Raw genomic sequence first — 6170 nt, forward strand, 5'->3', positions numbered from 1 at the left:
ACACACTAAAATCATTAGTAGGTTACTAAATCAACAAAACGAAAAATTTCGTCTTTATTGTTACACAAAAAGTGCGCAAAGCCAAATTGAAAATAAATTTAATATAACAACTTAATCAAGGAATACAATGGCATTTTTATTATATTTATATTGTATGGACTGAAGGACAATGTTGAGCACTCACTGCGAAAAAGTAGTGTAATATATTTAATAAGACAGTCTAGAAACGTATATATATGGTTGCATATGTACACGTGTGGATAATGCTGATATGTACATGAGCGGCTTTGTTACTGGAAGTGCGAGTATAAAGAATTCATGCACTGGCTGGAGTTATAGTTTTTGAAAAGAGGTTTAGTCACTTTTTTGTATACTTTGTTGCCTTGGAATGCTTTTTAATCTGAAAACATTGATTAAATGTAGTCAAGAAATCACATAACACTTACGTACTGTTCGCATCACCATCATCCATCTTGAAACCTAGCATTCATACTTGGATAGTAGTCGCCCGAATAGTTTGTAAACCGGTGGAATCATATGGATTATATTTCTTCAAAAAAGATGCCGGTGAGAACGTTACCGTCATTGGCGACCGTTATAGCGCCGACTATTTAGATGAGAGAACACTTCGGTGAGCAGATATATTGCTCATCGATAATCGTGTGATATCACACCGTCAGACTTTTCCAATGGGGATATGTAAAGTCTAAAGTATATGCGAACTATCTCGCTTCGATTCAGTCCTTGGAGGAAAACATCACGCGTGTCATGCCATTTACCAGTCGAAATGCTCGAACGAGTCATCGAAAATTGAACTCAACAGATGGATTATCTGAGACGTAGCCGCGACCAACATTAAAAGAGATAATCTTTAAAAAATAAATGCCCAAGAATGTTCTTTCAAATGATAATAAACATTACCAATTAAATTTGAACTGTTCGTTTTTTTTTCTTTAAAAAAGTAAGGAGTCCCGAAATAGATCACCCTTTATATAGATATAGTCGACATTTTGCATAATTACAGTTTTTAGAGTTTTTTTAAATCACGGAATCTCACAAGCGGCATTCATCTTTAACGAATAATCAGTTCAGAGTTCAAAAGACCTTACAAACTGAATAGCAACACCGCCCCTGTATATTATATATGTTTTCATCGCGTACACTTCGAAATACAGACACACTTATATGGTGAGGCTGGTAGGACTCCAGTAAATGTGCTAAAATGCTAAAATAAACCCACATTACACTCAAATTGAATTTACGGTCACTATATGTGGCTTGAATAACATTATTTCGAGAGTGCAGATGTAAGCAAAAGCGAGTTAGCTGGGAGTGCGCTACTGCTCCCTCGTACTGTGGTAGGTTCACCATCAAGTGAGCCACTAGCACGTCTGAGGTAGTTATTGTTTTTATCGCCTCATTTTAGCTGCATTGTCCCATTCGTTTTTTTCTTTGGTGCACTAGTTGGCACTTGCAAGTTGATTATGCCAACACTTTGCAGGCAATGGTAGACTGCATTAATGCACTAAGCACTCAGGCCACATATTCCAGCTTTCCTCCGAGTGTGTGTGCTTATGCTATTGCTTCGTCTTCTCCGCCAAATGCTGAGTATACTTGCCGTGCGTGTAAATCAAATTGACTCAGACAGCTATCGAACGCCTCCTGTACGATAATATGTTGGATCTGCTTGCAGTGTTGTAAATCTCTGCGGTTTGTTTCAGACTGGATTTTAGTTATGCAGTCTCTTGGAAGTTTATTTAAGCTGCTCAATTTAATTGACAAATTACTAGACAGAGGTAATTTATTTTCAATAATTAGTACTGGAAATCAGTATCTTCATTAGCATATGCGGCTGCCTGCACCGACTATGATATTTAAACAATCGCTGGTAGCTCCTGCTCAAATTTGGTGTGCCTCCTTAAAATTTCTCGCATCTGTTTTGCCACCACTACCATGAGCCTGGAGCATAGGAAGCCCCAAATGAATACTTGTCGGGATAAAGTTCCGTCATTATTTTACTCAATGATCATTAACTGGGGTAATCAATTCCATCTACTTTTGAATTTCTTTAAAAATGTCGAGTACATTCAAAGGGAATAGGAATATGGACCCAAAAGTGACTAAATTATTTATTATTTATTTATTGCTTACTGAATTAAAGCATCTTTAGTAGTTTTCAACATAACGTTTATGTGGTGATTATAATCCAATTTCCTCCATTTTTAGGCTGTAATGTCTAAAGGTAACACCTCTAGAGCATTTGGTTGATCTATCTTTATTCGTATACCAGATATGTACAAAAAACATAGTAAGGGGCAACGCTACGCCCACTTTTCCTAAAGGATTACATCCAAATATGCCTTTTCTAGTGCCATCCTTTGTACCAAATTTTACTTTTATAACTTTATTTATGCCCATCTGCAATACCAACCGTTTCATGGTGCCAAGGAATGGACGAATGGACAGACAACCGGATTACAAATCTACTCGTTACCCTGATTACTGTGGTACATATAACCCTATATCTAACTCCACTTTCTTTGATGAACTGCTCAAAAATCAAATATCTTTCGAAAAAACAATATACAATTTTAAACCTCTATCGACATTTTAACCCATCCATGTGGTTCGCATTAGATATTTACTTTGAAAGTAATTCCTTCGTATTTGCGAGAATAGACCTTCCTTAAGTCTGAAGTTGAAAATACCCAACATTTGTTTTACTCTACAGATCAGTGTTATTAACGAAGGCTTTTACGTATATGCGATGCACTCATATGTACCTAGGCGACTCTTGAATTTTCAAAGGGCTTCTGCACTTTGATACTTTGGAAGACATTTCGCTCTTCTTATTAAATTCTTAACATAATAAGAAACATAAGTCAAAACATTCTCAACTTGGTCTTTTGAATCTTATAATATCTCTCATAATTAGAATTATATTGAGTATCTATAGTGCCGAGTTGGCGTATTAATTAGTGTTCATAGTTCTTCCCCGACTTGGCGGCCCGAGTCAAATAAACATAGCTTCAAAACCTCTCTCTATGGATACATCATTGTTTTCAAATTATAACAATATTAACTTCAAAGGTCCTGCGTGCTCTTTATTTTCTGCCCATGTATGTATAACATATTGTTAAAATGACTTTCTAATCTTTTGTATTAATTTCGTAAAATTTGTGAGAATCGAGCTCCGCACTCTTTCATAGGAAAGTGCAAGTTCTTAAGAACTTCCGGTGCTTGTTACACTGAAATCATGCAAACTAAATTGAATAAGTTCACTTCGACTTGCGGCAAAGTGATTGAGTGTGCGACATCAACAGTACTCGGATAGACAATGCAGCGCGGCCAACTTCAAAGACACTCTCGAAAACATTGGCAATGTGGTGCTTTAAATACGTCACAGTGACATTCAAACAATTTCTTTGGAACACGCCTTTCATTACCAGGTTTTCGTAGTGTCTGCAAGCGCAGCGACTTTCGCTCAAGGAGTGAGACAAGCGTGTTGCAGTATCCTTGCAGCGATTGAAGCCACAAACATTGGCGTTGCCATGAAGTGTGTGGGTGCAATGAAAGCGATTGTATGGCGTGTATTTTTCAAGTGTTCTGCTAAGTTCGGAGAGTAGACATGAAGTGTTGTTTCTTTTAACTATTGCATGTATCTAGTTGCACAGCTTCGAGTGCGACAATTGTCGGAGTAAATAGAAAATGTTGCAACTAACAAAACTTTTCATGCACATGTATGCATGTGGGCACTCCTTGTGTGTGTGTTTGACATCGAGTGTCGCCATGCCTTTGGTCCTTTGACCTAGCCGCCAAAATAGTGTACACTCTAAGAAGTTTGTAAAACAATCCAAATTACATTTTAATTTGATTCACTTTAATGGAACTACAACTTCCACTGTCGCAAGCAATAAACAAAAACGGCCAACAATCCTGCATATGTGTGTACGTCTGAGCATTGTAAATAGAAATAAGCAGGAAACGGATGAGAAAACAAGCAAATATACCAGCACATCCGAAAGCAATGCCATAAGAATGAGTGTGCGAGTGTCCTATTTGCTTCGCGCTGCACATTCGTATTTTGGAATTTTAGTTGTTTAGAGTTAGAAATACTTGCGAAGATTTACATTTTGTTTCTCACAAGTTTACACAACAACCATTTCATTAAAGGACACAGTGTAAAGCCCGCAAGGCCGATTTGATATTAAGCGCCGCCAATTCTCTCTTAAATGTAATATTTATGTGATTAGCGTAATACAATTTAATTTCTCATTTTAATTAGTTTAGATACTTCTAAATATATGTATTTCTAACGTAGAAGAAAAACGTGTTAATGGTCACACAAAAACAATGACTACTCTCTCCACCACTTTTACAGCTTATGAGCACTAGATTTACCTTTATAAAAGGCAAGGATCCATGATCAGATAAATGATACCCAAATCAATACCCAATGATGGATAAATCAATACTCAAGTCTACATGAGATTTTTAGGAAGAAGCGAATGAATTTTAAGAAAGCAATAAATAAGAGCAAGGCCAGATGTTTTAAAGAGCTCTGCAATAAAGTCGAAGATAATCCATGGGGAGATGCCTACAAGATCGTGATGACAAAAGTTAGAGGCAATAAAGGACAAGCCCCACCTGTCCAACGCTATTAATAAGCATAGTACAGACACTCTTTCCCACGCAAATCGTACAAATGCGTATAATAAAGAAATTGTAGCGACGGCAGTACCACCGACAAAGAGATAATCGAAGCCGCAGACAGATTCGCCAACAACAAAGCATCAGGATTGGATGGCATACCGATAAAGGCTCTTAATATTGCCACTAAATACAACACCGATCCGCTTACAAAACTGTTTACGAGGTGCATACGGGAGGGTATTTTCCCAAAAATTTGGAAGAAGCTGCGTTTGGTCCTTCTCTAGAAACCAGCCCGAGAATGGCCTACTGGCCATTGTGCATATTGGACACGATTGGGAAGATGCTAGAGCGTATAATATGCTTACGACTGGATCAGCATCTAGAAAAAGAGCCGCCGGGCTTGGCAGAGAATCAATATGGTTTCCGAAGAAAAAGATCTACAATCGATGCAATTAAAAAACTGACAGATGTTGCCAGTAAAGCCATAGATGGTACAAGGTGGATGTACGGTTCTAAACAATATTGTGCGGTTGTGGCGTTCGACGTAAAAAATGTCTTTAATTCGGCATATTGGCCACATATTATAAGAGCTCTGGAAATAAAAAATACACCGCCCTATCTGGTGAAGATCATCTCAGGCTACCTGTCCGACAGGGTGTTATTATACGATACTTATGAAGGCCCAGAAAACTATGCGATAACAGGTGGAGTTCCCCAAGGCTCAGTTCTAGGCCCGCTGCTGTGGAACGTATTATACGACGGAATATTACCCCTCCCACTACCAAAGGACGTTCAAATAATTGGGTATGCTGACGACATTGCAGTAACGGTCGTGGCGAAAGAAATCAGTCAAATGGAGTGTATGTGCAACCAGATCGCGACTAAAATAAAAGAATGGCTTACTGCAACTAAACTCCAGCTAGCAGGCCAGAAAACGGAAGCAGTGTTGATAACAAGTCGGAAAAAGTTAGAAGCTGCCACGCTAAACATTAATGGATATAATATATCCACCCAGAAGTCCCTGAAATATCTGGGTATGATGATAGACGTGAGGCTAAGTTACAAGACCCACATCGACAAAGCCTGTGAAAAGCGCCAAGGGTTACGGCGGCCCTATCGAGGATAATGGCCAACCTTGGTGGTCCAATCAAGAGCAGACGAGCACTTTTGGCCAAAGTGAGTCAGTCTGTACTAATGTACGCGGCCTATATGGGGAACAGCCCTGTAGCGAAAAACATATTTGGAAAGGACGACGATAATAGTCCGGTTAAGTGCAATTAGAGTTGCCTGCGCCTACAGGACTGTTTCACACGAGTCAGTTGGGGTTATAGCGGGCTTCATGCCTCCCGACATTCTGGCAATGGAATTAAAGAGAATCTATGATAAAACCAAAACACTGGGTAGACGTCTGACGACCGAAGAGAGGAAGGAAGAAAGAGAAAAGAGCCTCCATGAGTGGCAGAAACGCTGGGATGAGACAACGAAAGGTAGGTGGACACATACGCTTATTAAAAACG

Source organism: Zeugodacus cucurbitae, chromosome 3 (genome assembly GCF_028554725.1).
Source record: "Zeugodacus cucurbitae isolate PBARC_wt_2022May chromosome 3, idZeuCucr1.2, whole genome shotgun sequence".
Taxonomy (NCBI): domain Eukaryota; kingdom Metazoa; phylum Arthropoda; class Insecta; order Diptera; family Tephritidae; genus Zeugodacus; species Zeugodacus cucurbitae.